The sequence below is a fragment of the Nycticebus coucang genome, chromosome 1, assembly GCF_027406575.1.
Source record: "Nycticebus coucang isolate mNycCou1 chromosome 1, mNycCou1.pri, whole genome shotgun sequence".
Taxonomy (NCBI): domain Eukaryota; kingdom Metazoa; phylum Chordata; class Mammalia; order Primates; family Lorisidae; genus Nycticebus; species Nycticebus coucang.
The window spans coordinates 89,485,262-89,506,837 of NC_069780.1; the positions used below are offsets into that span (position 1 = coordinate 89,485,262).

Consider the following 21,576-nt stretch of genomic DNA (forward strand, 5'->3'; position numbering starts at 1 on the left):
ATTAAAATTAATGCATAGGCCTACTTTGAAGATATTATAGGTTTGCTTTCAGATCACTACAATAAAGCTAAATTGCAATAGAGTCACAAGAATTTGTTGGCTTACCAGTGCATATAAAAATTATATTTATGCTAAACTATACTATATTATGTATGCAGTAGCGCTATGTCTATAAAATAATGTACGTGCCTTAATTAAAAAAAAACACTTTATTGTTAAAGAATTCTAACTATCATCTGAGTCTTCAGTGATTTGTAATCTTTGTACTGGTGGAAGATCTTGCATCTATATTGATGGCTACTGACTGACGAGGGTGGTGGCTGCTGCAGGTTGGGGTGGTTGTGACAATTTCTCAGCCACATTGTTTGACTCATGAAAGATTTCTCTGTATAATGTAATGCTATTTATAGCTCTTTACCCAATATAGAAGTTTCAAATTGGAGTCAATCCTCTCAAACCCTCTCTCTACTTTATCAACTAAGTTTATGGAGTATTCCAAACTATTTGTTGTCATTTCAACATTGTTCACAGCATCTCCCCTACCAGTAGATTCTGTCTCAAGAAGCCACTTTCTTTGCTTATACATAAGAAGCAATTCTTTATCTGTTCAAGTTTTATCGTGAGATTGTGGCAATTTAGGCTGCCCTTCTGATTCTAGATCTCTTGCTATTTCTACCATATCCACAGTTACTTCCTCCACTGAAGTCTTGAGCAACTCACGATTATCCAGAAGGGTTAAAATCAGCTTCTTCCAGGCTCTGTCAATGCTGATATGTTGACCTTCTCTCATAAATTATGAATGTTCTTAATGAGATGTATTATGACGAATTATTTCTAGAAGGTTTTTTGATTTGCATTGCCCAGATCCAGATCTATCAGATCTGGCAGATACAACCTTATGAAATGTATTTTCTAAATAATAAGACTTGAAATTTAAAATTACTTCTCTGTCCATGGGCTGAAGAATGCATATTGTGTTAGCAGACATGAAAATACCCTGTTTCCCCCAAAATAAGACAGTGTCTTATTTTAAGGTGTGCTCCCAAAGATGCACTATGTCTTATTTTCAGGGGACGTCTTATCTTTCCTGTAAGTAGGTCTTATTTTTGAAGGATGTCTTATTTTTGGGGAAACAGGGTAGTAATCTACTTGTAAATCTCTATCAGCACTCTTGCGTGAACAGATGCATTATTAGCAGTAGTACTTTGAAAGTAATCTTTTGGGGGCAGTAGGTCTCAACAATGGGCTAAAATATTCAGTTAACTATGAGTAAACGGATGTACACAGAAAGAGTGGATTCCTCAGGACCTTAGGATTTTCAGAATGGTTAAAGAAAAATTTACTTTAACTTAAAATCAGAAACTGAACTATACCCTAACAAGAGAGTCAGCATCTCCCATGAGGCTCTAAATTCAGGAATGGACTTCTCCTCTCTAGGAAAGTCCTAGATGGCATCTTCTTCCACACAAAGGTTATTTCATTTACATTGACAATCTCTTGTTTATTGTTGCCATCTTTATCAGTGATCCTAACTTGGTCATCTGGATAATTTATCACAGTTTCTACATCCTCACTTGGTGATTCAGTTTGTACTTTCATGTTATGGAAATGGCTCCTTTCCTTAAACCTCATGAACCAATCTCTGCTAAATTCCAGCTATTCTGCAGCTTCCTCATTGCTCTCAGCTTTCACAGAATTGAGAAGTAGGGCCTTCCTCTCCATTAGGCTTTGGCTTAAGGGAAGGTTGTATCTGATTCGGTTTTACGTTCAGACAACTAAAAATTTCTTCATATCAAAAATAATTTGTTTCACTTTTTTATCATTTTTATATTCACTGGAGTAGCACTTTTGTTTCCTTCAAGAATATTTTCTTTGCATTCACAACTCAGCTGTTTGGTGCAAGAGACCTAGCTTTTGGCCTGTGTCTGTTTTTGACATACTTTCCTCACTAAGCAAAATCATTTTTTGGCCTTTGATTTAAAGTGAGAGACATGAGACTCTCCCCATCACTTGAACATTTACAGGCCATTGCAAGGTTATTCGTTGGTCTCTTTTCAATATTGTTCTGTCTCAGGGAATAGAAAAGCCTGAGGAGAGGAAGAGAGATGGGGACCGGTCAATCTGTGGAGCAATGACAACGCACACAATATTTATTAAGTCATAGTGTTATATGGGATCAGTTTATGGCACTCCAAAACTATTACAATAGTAAAATCAAAGATCACTAATTACAGATCACCATAACACAGTAATATTGAGGAAGTCTGAAATATTGCAAGAGTTACTAAAATGTGACACAGTTATAGGAAGTTAAGATAGGCTGCTGGAAATGTGACACTGACAGACTTGTCACAAAACTTCAATTAATAAAAAATCTCCTATCTGCAGAGCACCATAAAATGAAGCACAATAAAACAAGGCCCCTTTAATTGGGTAGGATGATGAAATGGCAAGAAAGATAAAATCAATAATTTATTAAAAGACTCAGTGATTTTTGTTACAGTTCTTAGACAATATCATGTTGTCAATTATGCCTAATATTAATTTGGAAACATTTAAAAGACAAACCAATTTAATTTTGAAATTTTAATCATTTTGAAGAAGACAATGAAGGAAATCACATTTTTCATATTCATAGCATGCCTTTTAGGTATTTAATTCATTTGTCTCATTTTTGTCTAAAAAATTTGAAATATGATTGAAAGGCATTAAATTTCTTATGACCATATTGCCACTTCAATAAACTATTACCCCAGTAAGTAACCAATCACTATTGGAGCACAGGTTCATCTGGAATATACATATTTAGCACTGTGTTACGAGACAGGAAATAATATAGATTACTGATCTCAGATCTAGCTTGAGAGATAAATGGCTATTAATTACAAAACTATTATTAGAAAGTTTATAGGATAATGTGGAAACAAGAATGAGAGGAGCCATTACATTTGCTGAGTTATAGGGCAAAGGGAAAGTTCACTTAAAGAGTGACTTGAGCTAAGAATTAGTGAATAGCAAAATAATTTGCTGGGGGAAAAGAGCATTAAACTGAGCAAAGGCAAGGAATTATAAACTATTTAATCCTTTGGGAGGAACTGTGCACAGTTAAGCTTCACCAACTGCATACTTCTTTAGACATGAGGATTATATAAAAATATACTCAAGAAAGTTTTCACCTATTTCCAGAAGAAAATTTATGCCTGGTTAAGTATTACAGCTGAAGGTATTTGGTGAAGTGCCATGTAAGTTAAATAAATATGCTGATTATTTATTTATTTGTTTGTTTGTTTGTTTTTCCTCCCTGATACTGTCAAAAACATGCTAATTATTATGGAATTTTTACAGTGTATTTTTGAAGTGTGAAAAATAATGAAAAAACTTTTAATACAAATTACTAATTAAGGGATTTGTAATGAATGGAAATAAAAATCACTAATTTTGTTAGGAAAATTAGTGCATTTTCACTGTTCCAAATGCAGAAATTTACGTTAAAATGCATTCCATATCATGTTTACTCCTTAGTGGATTTAAATTTGTACTTTATTAAATCTATAAATAGCCCATAATTAATAATTATTAATCTACTGGTTTGGTTTTTGAACTTTGGTGACTAGGATTAGATTATACCTTATCCAGTAATATAAATTTTATAGAAGCTACCAATAAATAACATACATTATTGATAATGGGCTTTATGCAAAACTAAAATTACACACTTTGAAGTACAACATATAGAGACATTGTGGGATACTCTGGGCAAGCCCAAATTCATACAAGACATGTTGAAAAGGTAAGCATGATGGAGATTTTAGCATGGAGCCTGAGCACGGACACACCCAGGGTTCACTTGGGAAACAAAAAGATTGATTTCTGTGAAAAGAAGGTTGAGGCTTGGAAGGTACATGTATGACAAACTGTGTTGAATTTATACGCCAATTATGTTTTTCTACAGCTTTCATGGTTTTCAAGTAGCCGTCTAAAGCCATTAAGGAAATGGATTCAAGGATGTATATAAGAAAATAAGTAATGGAATGTGTTGCAGCTACTGTTTTATTATAATATTAAAACTAGATATTCTGAAAAATACATCATCTCAGAAGTATGAGGTCCAAAATTCAAAGTTCTGAAAATTCAGCTCATGCTGAAAATGTTTCTTCCATTGAGTACCACATTGGGGGAGGGCAGACATAAGACCTGGGACAGTGGAAATTGAAATTTTGGAACTGAGGTGTTGGCATAATGCTAAAACCCTTGAAATGGTCTGAGACAAATGTTATTGTTATTTGTTATTTTTTTAAAGTGAGAAGCTACCATAAATACAGTGATAAACTCATGAAACAATCAAAGATTTTGCATGGTGTAAGTGGCCAAGGGGAAGTGGTTGGACAACAGATTGGAAGAAAGCTTTGATGATTTGCTTTTAGCTTCATGTCTATTCAACCTCCAAAAGCTTTATAAATGCCCTCATTTTTAGCCATGTAACACATATGCTTCCAATGCCAACCAGTATACTTAAAAAAAAAAAAAAAAAGCTTAAAAGTGCTAGGAAAACCTAACTGTAAATACTTAAAAATTTCCTCCAATAAGTCACTATTTTTAAATGATAAACCTGACGGAAAATAAAGACGTTCTCAGAAATGAAAAACTAAACATATGAGGTCTGACAATTAAGTTTGTGAACTTGCCACCTCAGGCTTATGTTGGCAGCACCGTAAAAACCTTGGTGTATCCATGTCTCACCGCTGTGTTCATATCATGTCATCATGTGGCAGTGTCTTGCTGAATGGCATTCATTATTGTTGTATGCTTTTGTGTGCTGTCCCAAGAATTTCAGAACTTCAGTTAGAGCAACAAACAAACATTCATACATTTCTTGTCAAGGTTGGCAAGAGTGGAAATGAAATTAGGGACATTATTAGTCCAAGTTTATGGGGATAATGCCTTAAGAAAAGAGCAATGTACAAATGGACTAAACATTTTTCTGAGGGGAGGAAAAGCATCACTGATTAAGAGAGGTTGAGGCTGCCAGTAATGATCAGAATTGGCAAAAAAAGTACAAAAATTCATCAAATTGTGTGTAAAAGTCATTGGCTAACTCTGAGTGGCACAGCAAACCAAATGAACATGGATAGAGAAAATGGAAAATCATAACTTAAAATCTTGACCAACACCTTATGGTTCTTACATCACTACGATGCACCAGCTCACACAGCTGCCTGTGAGGGAGTTTTTAGCTAAGAAACAAATAACTGTATTAGAATACTCTCCCTAATCACCAGATCTGGTCCCCAATGATTTGTTTTTTTTTTTGTTTGTTTGTTTTTGTTTTTGTTATCTGAAGAAAAAGGAAATACTGAATATAAGACATTATGATGATGTTCAGGATATCAAGAGTAATATGACCTCAGCTGTGATGAACACTCCAGAAAAAGAGTTCTAAAACTGGTTTGAAGGGTACATTAGTTGCCAGCATCAGTGCATAGGTTCCCTAGGGGAGTACTTAAAGGGTGACCATAGTGATATTCAGCAATGAGGTAAACAGCACTTTTTCTAGGATGATTTCATGAACTTAATAATCCAACCTCAAATATATGGTAAATGTTAAACAGAAAAATTCCAAAGAAGAACATAAGAAAAACAAAAATGATCTCAGAAGGAAAGCCTTAGCAAAAAAAAAAGATAAGTTAAGCAAATATAAAACATACATACAATTTGAAAAACAAACCAAAATTCCAATATGCATGAAGAAAACAGATTAAGATGTTGTAGCATAGTCCAAACTCACATGATACCACTTGAACACTAAACACTAATGACATTAAAAAGAAGATATTTGTAGACTTTTAAATATTGTGAGTTCCTTTTTCTGTTTGAGAAGAAGATAAAGATGGTAATAAAATCAGAATGTATAAAGTATATTAGTAAACATTTTTACTCAATTGCCATAAAATTAAAAATATAGTGGTTAGTTTCAAATTTTAGAAATTAAAACCAAGATTTTTTCAAACATTTAAACAAAATTATATGGAATGGGCAGAAACATTAATGCAGAAAGAGAAAACATTTAGTACTATCTAGTCTATTTTTACTTATGTACAAGGCTGTGAACTAAGTTTGCTCATTTAACAATCAGAAGTTTTCATAATGAATTTTGAAAAGTTAAACTGCTTACAAGATTAAATAAATAATTTAATTAAACAATGCCAAAACACAAAAAAATTAGTAGTAAAAATAGAAGTGTTGCCAGATAAATCCCAATACAAAGCAGCTAAAATACATTTTGAGGGGAAAGAAATGTTTTCAGGGAGATGACTGTCAACAGAATCATTAAAAGTTTAATTCACAAAAAGTTTAAAAATGTATGAAATAAATAACATAGCTTCCAGATATATAAATCAAAAATTAATTAGACAGAAATTTAAATGTGCAGAGATATAAATCTACCATTTTGAGGGAAATTTCAACACAAATTTATAGAAATTTAAGTGAAACTTATAGAAATCTCACTTTCTATAATTGATATACAAAACATAAAAGTTTGGTAATCAACACCAAATAAAATTATAATCAAATAACATGAAATCATACATTCAACAAACTGAAAATTAATGAACAACTTAGCATTTATATAGGAAATAGAGATGTCTGGACAATTTGAAAAATGTTATGATAGACACATACAAGTATTTTATGCAGCAATTAAATTAGTATTCTTAGATACACTAGAAATATTTATAAAAGTTCTTAATGTTATAGTCAAAACCCATTTTCAGTTGACACATGTATCAAAAAGCAAGTGTCATATAGAATATAGTGTATAAACACAATGCAGTTAATTTGTAAATCAATGATAACTGTAAAAAAATCAAATATTTTCTACTTCTAACTTACAGCTGAGAAACAATTTTTTTTCCTGATCAAAATTGGAGGAAAACATAGAACTAAATAACAGTATTAATAATACAGTATAATAAATATTATTTTATTTTAATATTAGTTATTGCTATTAAACTCTCACTCTTGCTAATTTACAAGTTAAACTTCACAATAGATACGTATGTATAGAAACAAAAACTTATACATAGTTTGGCAACCACTAGAGAATGTATTTCCTGAGTTAATAATAGGGGACTACTGTATCACACATCAAAATCCGTGGGGTAAAGTAAAATAGAAGTTAGTGTTAAATTAAAAAACTTGAGTATGTATTTAAAATAAGAAGAAAGTCTTATAATTACTAATCTAAAAATATAATAAATTAGATAAGGAAAAGTAGCATAATTTTCCCCTAAAAAATAGAAGTAGATAGAAAAATGATTAAATCAGAAATAAAAAAAAAATAAAGCAAAAGTATAATAGAAATTCATATATTTAAGAGACTACTTGGAGAAGAATAGTTAATATAGACAAATATCCAATACGATTTATTAAGAAATAAAGGTAGAAAAAAAGAAGGAAGATGGATGATAAGAGGCAACTTTAGCCAGAGGCTCCTGACCAGAAGGAGATAATCTGGACAGATTTGGCCTCTGAAACTGAAGGAAGGGAGCTGAGATAGGAAAGAAGATAGATAAGTACATATTATCTCAGCTGTGATAACCTGTGACTCCAAGAAGGAGGATCCTAGTGAACAAATTCCAGGTACAAAGCTCAGCTCCATGAGGATGAAAAAAGACCCTTCCACCAAGTAGGAGGCTTGCTGCAAGCTCTCTGCAAGTGAGCAGGAGACAAAAGACCTCTCATTTTACCCCTCAGGTAAGAGCTGCAGAATACTGGGCATCCTCCTCCTGAGAGGTCCCACCAGTGAGCCTAGGTATCATCCTGCCCAGTATAAAAATGATCACATTCTCTCCCTGCAATACTGAACTTTCAGTACACCCTTCCCCACTTGTCCGGAGGTCTGAAGGTCTACCCCCTGCAGAACCTAGAGTGTTTGGCCATCCCTAGGGGGTCTGGGCATTGGGAGACAGTGACTTGAGTGGAGACAGAGGAGGGCAGCAAGAGAAGGACTTTGAGAAAGACATGCCCTATGAGCCCCCACTTCAGACTTTCAAGAGCAGAGCCTCTGACACCAGGGTAGGTCTGCCCCAGGCAGGTGGGCTCAACCCTGTTGAGACTTTCAGAATTGGAACCACTGACAACCAGTTGGGACTTTAACAGGTGCAGGTAGGGGATGACCTCCATTCGAATTTTCAAGGGTGAAGCCATGGACTCTCAGTTTTGGAAGTTAAAGGGCAGAGTGGCTGACATCCGGTTGAGACTTCCAAGGGCAGAGGCACCTAGCTTGGAATTTCAAGTGCGGGGGAGGGTGCCAGGTTTGGATTTTCAAAGGCAGAACCAGGGCAACAACTTTGGACTTCCAAGGACACAACTGCTCCCTACTGGTTTGGACTTCCAAGTGAGCAGCCGCTGGTGCCAGTTTGGACTTTCAAGGGTGGAGCTGCTGATATCCAATTTAGACTTTCAACAGTGGGTGCTGGTGCCCCATTTAGACTTTAAAGGGCTGGCACTGATGCCAGGTTTGGACTTTCAAGGGTGGTAAAAGGAGGCCCAGTTCGAACTTACAAAGGTGGAGGTACTGATGCCTTTGTCCTGAATGTGGCTAGTGATCTTTCCTGAATTGGTGCTCCACTGGAGGGTACCAGGTTCCATCCCCTTGTGTAGACTGGTTAGAACTGTCTGTGGATTTCTACTATCAGGATATTGGAGTCCCTTTGAGATCTCCCTATTGAGCAGTGATTGTACAATCCAGGTCAATCTGTATAGAACTCTAGACTTGGGCTGTCCACCCGGGTCCCTCTGAGGTTGATTGCTGGTTGTTGTAAAGTGGGAAAGGACTGAAACTCCTTCACCAGCTGTCACTGGTGGGAGGGCAGGGCACCACAGATGCCTGTATCTCTCCACAGATGAGATTCCAGCCTAATACCTTGACTCCTTAAGATTGAGTAGAGGTGGCTGATTTCAGATCAGAGCTATCTTACGCTCTCTACTAAGCAGGTCTTCAGAGTCTTAGGCTACAGCTCTGAAAGGGACCTTTGTAAGGCTGTAGGGGGAAACCTACAGTCACAAGCTCTAGCTCATTGGTTAAAGGTGGATTAACCCTACTTCCTGGGGCCCCCAATACAATCTTACCCTACCACTTTAAACAGCCAAACTGCAGAAAATATTCATGGGGTAGAACCAGAGAAAGAACTCTGGCAACATGAATAATCAGAGCAGATCAACTCCCCCAAGGAATGACAAAGGACATAAAACAGTAAATGGCGTGCATAGACACAAAACTGAAACATCAGAATTCAGAATATGGATGGCAAATAAGATCAATGGAATGGAAGAAAAGTTAGAAATTGAAATTCAAAGAGTAGTTCAAAAGTTGTCTCAAAAAAATCAATGAATTCAAAGACAAAAATCTCCAAGGATGTGGCCATAATGAGAAAAGAAATAGCAGAGCTTAAAGAAATGAGAAAGTTATTTGAGGACCTTGATAATATAGCACAATCCCTCATTAATAGAGTGGAGTAGGCAGAAGAAAAGATCTCTGAAGATGAAGACAAAGCTTTTGAATGTTCCCAAATACTCAAAAGAGGCAGAGAAGTGGAGAGCAAAAAAGGACCACTCCCTGAGAGAGTTGTGGGACCACTCTAAAAAAAACAAGCATTCATCTTATAGAAATTCCTGAAGGAGAAGATGGTCCTAAAGGCACAGAAGCTCTACTCCAAGATATAATGGAGGAGAATTTCCCAACCATGGCAAGAGATACAGAAATTCAAATAGTAGACAGTTTCCCCAGCAAGACTCAATACAAATACAAACAAAGCATTTCTTAGCCACTTTGTAACTAACTTTGCCAAAGGAGAAAATTCTGTAAGCACCCAGATGTACGAAAAGCATTACCTACAAAGGGAAAAATATTAAAATGACTGAAGATCTCTCAACCAAAAACTTTCAAGCCAGAAGAGATGGTCATCAAGCTTCAATCTTGTAAAACAAAACAATTTTCAACCCAAGATTCTGTATCCAGCTAAACTGAGTTTTATTTGTGATGGAGAAATCAAATACTTCACTGACATACATATGTTGATAATTTGATATACAATATGGAAAGCTTACATCCAACTTGTTAACATAACCAACACCACACTTACTTATTTGCATTATGCACAATAGAGGTCTCCATCTTTTCTATGGCTGCATAGTATTCCATGGTATACATATACCACAATTTGTTAATCCATTAATGGCTCGATGGGCACTTAGGCTGCTTCCATGACTTGGCAATTATGAATTGGACTGCAATAAACATTTTGGTGCAAATGTCTTCATTGTGAAATGATTTTTGTTCATGTAGGTATATACTTAGCAGAGGAATTGCAGGATTGAATGGCAGGTCAACTTTTAGTTCCTTGAGTATTCTGAGACCAAACTTCTTTCCAAAAAATATGCATTAGTTTGCATTCCCATCAGCAGTGTACAAGTGTTCCCTTCTCTCCACATCCACACCAACATCTGAAGTTTTAGGATAGTGTGAGGTGGGCTAATCTTACTGGAGTTAGATGATATCTCAAAGTAGTTTTGATTTACATCTCTCTGATGATTAAAGATGATGAGCATTTATTCATGTGTTTGTAGGCCATTCATCTGTCTTCTTCATAGAAACTTCTGTTGAATAGCCGGGCGTTGTGGTGCACGCCTGTAGTCCCAGCTACTTGGGAGGCTGAGGCAAGAGAATCGCTTAAGCCCAGGAGTTGGAGGTTGCTGTGAGCTGTGTGAGGCCACGGCACTCTACCGAGGGCCATAAAGTGAGACTCTGTCTCTACAAAAAAAAAAAAAAAAAAAAAGAAACTTCTGTTGAAGTCTCTTGCCCACAAGAGTCTCTTGCCTCAGCCTCCCGAGTAGCTGGGACTACAGGCACCTGCCAAAATGCCTGACTATGAGCATTTTCTTTACAAAACTTGCGATTATGAGTTCTTTTTCAGTCTCTTTGAAATGTATATAAATCTTTTTTTTTTTTTTGTAGAGACAGAGTCTCACTTTACTGCCCTTTGTAGAGTGTCGTGGCGTCACACGGCTCACAGCAACATCCAGCTCTTGGGCTTATGTGATTCTCTTGCCTCAGCCTCCCGAGCAGCTGGGACTACAGGTGCCCGCCACAACGCCCGGCTATTTTTTTGTTGCAGTTCCGCGGCGGCTGGGTTTGAACCACCACCCTCGGTATATGGGGACAGCGCCCTACTCACTGAGCCACAGGCGCCGCCCTTAATGTATATAAATCTTTTTAAAAGGTAAATAAACCTTTTGCCAGCTCTAAGACCTCAGAATATATCTCTCACGGACCTGGGCAACGTCTCTTTGAACTGTAATTTTCAGTTCAAGAGAGTTAATTTTCAGTTAGAGTGCCCCTATATTCCTACTCCGTGAAGGTAGGAACCAATCTTCAGCTACAAGTTGGAAAACCATCTCCAAGTAGCAAAATGGCCTTTTATCGTAAAGATGTGAGAAGTTAATTTTCCTTTTAGATAAAGTAAACTAGCAACACCGATAGTCACCCTATTACCAAGTGAATTATGGATGAATTATGTGACAAATGGTACTTTCAAGTCCTTTTACTAGAGAACCAGTTATTGCTTTTTTGGAAAACATGTATTAGATGGGCTTTATCTTCTTGGTTATACAAAAAAGATGAAATTTCTTTTTGCCTTTGCAATCTTTGAATGGATTGCCTGTGATGTGCACCAAATTGTAGGTAAAGGCACCAAATTAATATTCATTAATAAAAATACAGTTTTCTTTTAATTCTGCTATTGTCTAGAGGTTTTATGGACTTTGAGTTTAAATATATATATATTTTTTTCTAATAATTCTCATAATTAGTAAGACAATTCTAAAAGCAATTTGATCAATATATGAAAATAAGGCTAGGCCTGGTGGCTCATGACCACCCTAGCACTCTTGGAGGACAAGGTGGAAGGATCCCTTGAGCTTAGGAGTTCAGGACCAGCCTAAATAAGAGACCCTTTCTCTACTACAAATAGAAAAATTAGCCAGGCATCATGGACTGTAGAGTCCCAGCTATTCAGGAGGCTGAGGCAGGAGGATCATTTGAACCCAGAACTTTGAAGTTGGTATGTGTTAAACTGAAGCCATGGAGCTATAACATGGGCAACAGAGAGAGTCTCACCCTGAGAAAATTATATGCTTATATCTAAGCAATATAACTGGAAACAATATCATTTAATATCAACAGAGTATATATGGTAATAAATTTAGCAAATTAAATATAATATCATGTGGAAATATTCTTTTTTTTTTTTTTGTAGAGATAGAGTCTCACTTTATGGCCCTCGGTAGAGTGCCATGGCCTCACACAGCTCACAGCAACCTCCAACTCCTGGGCTTAAGCGATTCTCTTGCCTCAGCCTCCCCAGTAGCTGGAACTACAGGCGCCTGCCACAACGCCCGGCTATTTTTTTGGTTGCAGTTTGGCCGGGGCCAGGTTTGAACTCGCCACCCTCGGTATATGGGGCCGGCGCCCTACCGACTGAGCCACAGGCGCCGCCCATGTGGAAATATTCTTATGGAAAGCATTATCAACTGTATTGAAAGACATTTTAGAATGGATAAAAATAAAATATATATGCTTGATCAACTAATATGAAATCAACATAGTAAGCATCTTAATTCTTAAATCTAACTCTATTTTAATCAAATGGTAATTTTTATTCCTAAAACAGTTGGAAGTGTAACAACTAAAAATTGACAAAATTTTGGAAAAAAATAGGGAGAGATTTAATTAACTATGTATCCAAATTTACATTTGATACTATGCATCAAAATTTATCATAGTGTTTGTGACTAGGGATAGACATAGATAGACGATTACCCTAAAAAGAAAATAGTGACATGAGAAATAGACTGAGGCACATGCATGTTAAAACTGTGGTACTGCAGGTCAGTGGAAAAAAGACAGATTGCATAATAAATGGTTATTGCACTTTTGTATAACCACACATAGCCAAAAATAAAATAGAATTCTGCTTCACACAATATAGGGTAATTACATTTAGTTTAAAAACCGAAGTACAGGGCAATGCCTGTGGCTCAAAGGAGTAAGGTGCTAGCCCCATATGCAACAAAACAAAAAACAAAAAACCCCAAGTACAAAAGGCAAAACTTTTATACATTTTAAGGATAATATAAGTTTATCTACGAGTGAGAAACAATTTAGTAAATAAATACTAAGAATGGAACCATGTAGACATATTGATACAGTTACCATACTTTAAAATACATACACCAAAATGCTTATAAATAATGTGATCAGATAAGCACTCATTGGAATAAGATGTCGCTAATAAGACATTAATAGTCAGAATATATAAAACACTAAAAATCAACTTGAATAGAGACAAAGAAGCCAATGGTAACAAAAAATATTTACACATATGAATAGGAGCAACAAAGAAACTGGAATCAATGCTTATGATTTTCACCAGATGGTGAGTAATATTTTTGTTGGAGAAAATCAGTCACCTGCTTCTAGAGTCATTTGTGAATATCAACTATATTTAGAGAGGCAGATATCCTATGAGATCGCAAATCCACTTTTGAGTATGTATCAAAGAGTAATTTCTGCATATGCATGCTTGGAAAAAGATGTATAAGAATGTTGCTAACCGTACTGTTTGTGGTAACAAAACATCTGAAGCAAACTCTCCTTCATCTGATGAGTGTCATCTTTATAAGTGGGGTGTTAATTATAGAAGAAATAAATAAATTAAGCTACTTGAAATCAATGGTGATAAATAAGATACGTTCTAATCATACAACATTTTGTAATATACAGAAGCATTAGCAATTGTTTATCAACATAGTCCTATGTATCAAATGTACAAAGAATATAATGGGAATGTTCAACAAAATCACAAAGAATGTTTTCTTTTGAAGAGATGTTAAGTAAGGACTATCACCAGGGATTAGTAAAAAGGGACTTAAGATTGTCAATATTTTATTTCTTACTTTTGTGTCGGATTCACGGGGCTTTGTCAAATTATTTCTGTATATGTTTGTAAAGATGAAATATTTTCTAGTAAATTGAAGAAAAAGGGAATTTACCTAAATGCCAAATTTCAACTCTCAAATGAATAAAAAAGAATACTATTTAAGTTAAAACATCCATTGTTAATTCTACTGCCACGGAGAAAAGTACCTTGATGCGTGAAGACATCTGATTTTGTGCGTCTGCACAGGAGCATGATTTAAACTGCTGTTTCACATGAAGAGACCTGTGTGCAGCAGGTTGCAAATATGTCCTGAGGGGACAGAACTTCCCAGCTGGAGTGTGTGGCCCATCTGCCCAATTATCACCGTGGCTGAAAGAAGCTGACAAGCAGCTTCTATTTTTATCTAATCTTTAAATTCCAGGAACCTCATTTCACTAAATCATAGCTTTCTAGTAGGATTGTAAAAGCTTTCCCTCTGCTTATTACATTTTAATCTAGGTTTCCCTCAAGAACTTTACTCAGAGAAGGCTTCTACCCTGATGAACCCTCCATAGCCCCTACCGTTACATCATTGAAAAGAAAATATCCTCAACTACAATTAAAACAAAAAAATCTGAAGATAATTTAGCAATTATTCATACTGTTACAAGCTATTCTAACAGATTCGAGAATTAGTATTTTTCTTAATCTATAATTTTTTTCATTCTTCATAATGCAGAACAGGATGCAAAGTTAAATATGTTTACAACTACTTAGACTACTTCACTTAAAAAGACAATAAAAATGCACCCATAAATTTATTAAGCATTCCTACAATTGCTCTCTAAAATTTTAGACTCTACAATTTGTGTGTGTGCATACTTATTTGATTCTATTTTGATTCCAGCTAAGGGCTAAATAGGTCTACATGCATTGTACATGTACATGGTTATGAAATTGAGTGGGATGAGTTGCATGGAGATGAGTATGTCAGTGTCAGAGGATGTCTCACATCAGCAAGGAGGAATCAAACTCGTTTTCAAGAACTAGGGACAAGGGTGGCGCCTGTGGTTCAGTGAGTAGGGCGTCAGCCCCATATACTGAGGGTGGCAGGTTCGAACCCAGCCCTGGCCAAACTGCAACAAAAAACAGCCGGGGGTTGTAACAGATGCCTGTATTCCCAGCTACTCAGGAGTCTGAGACAAGAGAATGGCCTAAGCCTAGGAGTTGGAGGTTGCTGTGAGCTGTGACGCCACAGACTCTACAGAGGGTGATAAAGTGAGACTCTGTCTCTTAAAAAAAAAAAAAAAACTATGGACAAGGCTACACTGGGAATAGGGAACTTTCATTTGAATCCTGAACCTTATAAGAAATCAGGGATATCAAATGACAGAGAAATAGATTGGACCATGATTCTAGTTTTCTAAAAGGGAGAATATGTATGATCAACTTTATATTTTTAAATTGTTATCAACTCAGTTGAGAAATTTTTTATGTTGTGACATACAACTTAGAAGAAATTTGATTTCAAAGCTAATGTAAGCCTAAGGTATTCCTTGCATTGACTTAAAGAAGATGAGGTATTTTTACATTATATTCACACAATTAAGAGGGAAAAAACAATGTGCTAAAGGCTTTCAGTGATATAATTCATTCTTACACTCCCAATAATGGCATAATTGTATTAGAAATGCAAATTCACTAATTCTCTGCCTTTTGAAAGGTACAATTTAATCAATTTCAAATTTAAGAAATAGTTTATCAAAATACCGGAAGAACTTTTTTAAAAAGTTAGAAATCTCACAGTATTTGCAATGATCAATAGTTAGAATTATAGGCACAACCTTTAAAAAATAGTCTACATTTTTAGAAGTCTGAGAATATACCAGAGGTCTGAGATGATCTAAAATTATGTAGCATTTGAATCGTAATAGGCATTAAAGTGGCTAATATTTTTGATACAAAGCAAGTGAAAGAGTAAAAAAGAAAAACATAGGAGCATGCACTAAGTTCTTATACTTACTGATAGTCAACAATTTTTTTTCATTTATTTATTTGTTTTTGAGAGACAGTTTTACTTTTGCTGCCCTGGATGGAGTGCTGTAGCATCACACAGCTCACAGCAACCTCCAATTCCTGGGCCCGGGCAATTCTCTTGTCTAAGCCTCCCGAGTAGCTGGGACTACAGGCGCCGGCCCCAACGCCCAGCTATTTTTTGTTACAGTTTGGCTGGGGCTGGGTTTGAACCCACCACCCTCAGAATATGGGGCCAGTGCCCTCCTCACTGAGCCACAGGCACCGCCTGAATTCTTAGAACTAAAATATTAGCCATAGAACATCATGTACAGTAGAAAGTATACATTCTGACATATTAGTACTGTGGTTACGTTAAAATATTCAAATTTTAAACTTACTTCAGTTTAAATAAAAATCAAGCCACAATAGAATAATCTAGTTGGATTTAAAGCTCTAAATTATACCATCCTAGTGGGAATGGGGAAGAAAGTTGAAATAAAAATAATATCAATTATTGTTATTTATCGGGCCTCTGTAGTATCATCAGAATTTTCAGTCCCAATACATATATGAAGACCACATTCTGTTTCAGAACAACATAGTTACATTAATCCTTCATGCCAATGCACAATCTCAAAGTTCAGAAATAATCGAGCGTCACAGTGGAAAGAAATGCTAATAAGAGTTTATAAACAGCATACTCTATAACTCAGCTAAATGAGACACGATTATGGTTATAAATGTGAGGAAGATACGGCACTGTCATGTGCAAAATTTAAGTGGCCTCTGTGGATAAAGATGCACTACGAAGATCAAGGTTAAGAGATCAGAAACTGACACACAGATGTCTAACTTTTGGATAAAGGTCACAGGTCTGGAAAAAGTCAGGATTTCGCAGATGTGAGTGTGTGTAAGAATCATTGAGGAACTTGCTAAGCTGCAGACTTCATCAAATTCCACTTAAAGAGAAGTAAATTGATTCAATATAGTGTGTCGAAAATATTTCAAATAAATTCATTATGTGAGCCATTTCTTATAATTTCTCTTAAAATTTTGTTAGAAATAAGGAATAAGAAAACACAAAACAATTAAGGTTAGAATCATTTGGATTGTGTTCATTTGAGATGAAATTAATTCCACATTTCCAGTTCTGATGCCTTTTCTTATCCTCACACATAACTTGTATAATAAATTTCTTAAACATTTTAGCTGAGGTTTTTAGTGGCAAAATTATAGAAATAATAGTGGCTTCATATTAGGTATACACTCAAATCAAGGTGAAAAGATAAGAATATCTTTGAATTGTGGAATGGTGAGTGGATTTCCCTAATGTAATTTTTGAGCCTTATGCTTATTTACACTAAGAACGAAGTTGGTTTAATATGTACAAGTCTATACAAGCTTCTAAAAGCATTGTTAAATTTGTTATTTTTTAATACTCCAATTTACTTCAGTGTCCATATTTTGATATTGATTTTGCACAATATCAATATGTGTATTATACTCTGATTTTGGCTACTTTGTACAATACAACATACAATCCCATTTTCTTCAGTGTCTATATTTTGATATTGATTCTACACAATATCAATATATGTATTATACTCTGACATTGGCTACTTTGCACTTTGTAGGTGAGCTATCCTCCTATTACATTGTTGAGTTTCTCTGAGTTTCTATTATTATTTTTCCTTCTTTAACTTATTATTGTGTGTTTTTGAAATTTATGAGATATGTTTCCATTTAAAACTTTTGACATAATTTTTGGAAAAGATTTATGTAAAAACCTTTCCCAGCATATTATATTATACTTTGACTTCACAAAAAATAAGATGTGATCTTTCATTGATAACTATCTTAATATCATGAACTTACTAGAAGAGATATTCTTGTCCCCAAATAGCCATATCCAATTTCTCAAAATCAAAATTATACATCAGTTATGAGAAAAACAAAGTATTTTACTTCAGATTTGTAAACCTCTACTTTGTTTAGTCATTTATTTAAAAAGGAGGTCAACATCTCAGGGTGGGCAAGGGACTTGAAGAGAAACTTCTCTGAAGAAGACAGGCGTGCGGCCTACAGACATATGAAAAAATGCTCATCATCTTTAATCATCAGAGAAATGCAAATCAAAACTACTTTGAGATATCATCTAACTCCAGTAAGATTAGCCTATATCACAAAATCCCAAGACCAGAGATGTTGGCGTGGATGTGGAGAAAAGGGAACACTTCTATACTGCTGGTGGGAATGCAAATTAATACATTCCTTTTGGAAAGATGTTTGGAGAACACTTAGAGATCTAAAAATAGATCTGCCATTCAATCCTATAATTCCTCTACTAGGCATATAACCCAGAAGACCAAAAATTACATCATAACAAAGATATTTGTACCAGAATGTTTATTGCAGGCCTATTCATAATTGCTAAGTCATGGAAAAAGCCCAAGTGCCCATCGATCCACGAATGGATTAATAAATTCTGGTATATGTACACCATGGAATATTATGCAGCCTTACAGAAAGATGGAGACTTTACCTCTTTCATGTTTACATGGATGGAGCTGGAACATATTCTTCTTAGTAAAGTATCTCAAGAATGGAAGAAAAAGTATCCAATGTACTCAGCCCTACTATGAAACTCATTTATGGCTTTCACATTAAAGCTATAACCCAGTTACAACCTAAGAATAGGCGGAAGGGGGCAAAGAGGGAGGGGGGATTGGTGGGATTACACCTGCGGTGCATCTTACAAGGGTATATGTGAAACTTAGTAAATGTGGAATGTAAATGTCCTAGCACAATAACTAAGAAAATGCCAGGAAGGCTATGTTAACCAGTGTGATAAAAATGTGTCAAACGGTCTACAAAACCAGTGTATGGTGCCCCATGATCATATCAATGTACACAGCTATGATTTAATAAAAAATAAATAAATAAAATAAAAAAATAAAATATATTATTAAAAGAATAAAAAGGAGGTCAAGTCCACAGCATAATAACATATTAAAACATATTTTCTACCACATTTTACTTCGAGGCTCCTTCCCTCTTTTTTATTTATGTTGACCTGTGTTACTCATTAAATTGTGTATCCCTGCGTTGTGGCAGGCACCTGTAGTCCCAGCTACTTGGGAGGCTGAGGCAGGAGAATCGCCTAAGCCCTGGAGTTGGAGGTTGCTGTGAGCTGTGGGACGCCATGGCACTCTACCGAGGGCAATAAAGTGAAACTCTGTCTCTACAAAAAAAAAAAAAAATATATATATATATATATATATATATATATATAAACTGTGTATCCCTGAAAGAGATAAGCTTGAGTGCTAATTCAGTCCCTCAGCGTGTGACCTTAAAAGGAAAGCAGGTCTTTGCAGAGTGATCAAGTTAGAATGAGATCATTAGTGTGGGTCCTAAAAATGAACAGTTTGGGCATGACACGTATGGAGGGAGTTGGATATGAAGACACAAGTGAATATCATCTACGAGGAATGCTGAAGATTGCTGGCAAGATACCTGAAGCCAGAAAGTCCAAGAACAGATTCTTCTCCCTAGTGCTCAGCAGGAACCACCCTTGCTGACATCTGATCTCAGGGCTAGCGTCAAATTTATTGAGTCACAATAAATTTCTGTGGTTCTGAGTTTGTGGTACACTCTTACAGCAGCCATAGCAAACTAAGATAGCATGTGGCCATCTTTAGTAAGTAAAACATGAGTTCATTTGAATGACAGTGATTGCTTGGTACCAATGTATTAATTAGCATGTAAAAAGTAACACTTTCTGGCATAAATATTATGAGAGCTGACACATTCCCTTTTTTTAAATACTGCACCTATAAGGTAACTGCTGTAATTTTATATTTTTATCTCATCAGTCATGTAAAATTCCTTTTCTGGCTCTGTAACAAAGTAATTTTTCTTTGCCTAAATTGAGTCTCGAGCATTTTTGAAGGTTGATGATAAGCAATATTGACTGCACATAAGTTTGCATGCTAAGGTGGATTTTACTTATTTGTTTGTTTGCTGGAAATAAAGTGAAGGGTTTTGCTTAGAGACAAAAGGAAAGAAGATGCTCGGATAAATTATTCATGTAAGAAAATTGCACTTGTATGGTGCCCCAAGATCGCATTAATGTACACAGCTATAATTTAAAAAGAAAATAAAATTAAAAAAAAATAAAAGATAAATAAAAAGAAAATTGCACTTGTATCCCATGCATTTATATAAATAAAAAGTAAAAATAATAAAAATAAAAAGGAGGAAATAAAGAAACACACGAAGATGGCAAAGAAGGGATAAGGCAGAGGACTATGAGATTAATAAATGACAATCACTGATGTTAGGGTGGTGCGGTGATGGCTCACAGTAGTTGCCAATATAATTAGAGAGAGAAAAAGCAAGTAAAGTTTTAGCAAGAAAGGAAAAGGTTTACTTTAAAGGTTTGGACAGCAAATCAGGCCCTGTCCTACCAACCAAAGGCTCTGAAGATCGTGCAAGGTACGGATTTTAACTTTGAGGAGTGTCAGCTATTTCTTGGAAACTCCCAGGGTCTTGATCAACTCTGTTCCCATAAGATGTTCCCATAACAATCTGTACCTATCTGTCCACATCAGAAGGCCCTTAATGTCAGAAGGACATTAATTCATGCCCTCCCCCCAAAAAATCGGCTCCCCCAAACAATCCACCTGCAAAGTCTCCATTAGCCCCATTATCACAAGAGCCCAGGTCAGCCTGGCCCAGGCCAGTCCAAAATGGCTTAATGGCATCCTCTTCCACCCTGCTCGTGTCTGACCTAACACAGATAACTGAGTAGGTGTGAAGATCACTTCCCTGCCCAACCTGCCCAGTGGAGACAAAGGGAATGATGATTCCAAAGATGTGGCTTTGATGAGAGATTTCTCAACACTTTGCTGCTCTTTAGAATACAGGTGACATGTGCAATGAGTCATTCTCTCCATTTCTTAGAAGCAGATAAGATGCTCCAGGCATGCAGAGTATTGGTATTGGTGTTAGGAGTAGCAGAACAAAAGCCTTTAGTACTCTGATTTCTGCTTTGGGGGAAAGTTGAAAACAGTGGATGCAGCGCACAGGAGGCACTGTCTTCCTGAAGACTGAAGAGCTTATCTGTGGCTTGGAGACAGGACCAGTTATAAAATTTGCAGGGTTAGAGCAACATGAAAATATAACATCTTTTGTTCAAAAATTAAGAACTTTAAGATGATGATAGCAGAGCATTAAACCCAAGTATGTGACCCTTCTAGACACAGGGTCCCATGCAAATGGGTTGCTTGCCCATGAAGCCAGCCCTGTGTGGAGATGATTCATACATAAGCACCTGGGAGCTAGAAACCTATAGGATGTAGTATTACTAAATAATGAGGTTATAATGTAAAAGTGATCAATTTCCCATAATTCCTCTATTTAGTGAGTATTTATGTAATAATTATTTAAAAGTTTAATTTTTAGTTTTCTGGTTTTTAGCTGACCTTTATTTAAAAAATTCAAATGGAGGATGTACTAAAAAAATACTTCTTAATGAATATATTGTAAAATATTAAACAAATAAATTACTAAAAATTTC

At 35.7% G+C, this 21,576-nt stretch overlaps 1 protein-coding gene across 4 annotated transcripts in view; it reads right to left on the reverse strand.

Moving 5' to 3' along the window:
• Window positions 1-21,576, reverse strand: part of FSTL5 (follistatin like 5) — a 778,095-nt gene that overhangs the window by 654,069 nt on the left and 102,450 nt on the right. The window lies entirely within an intron of this gene.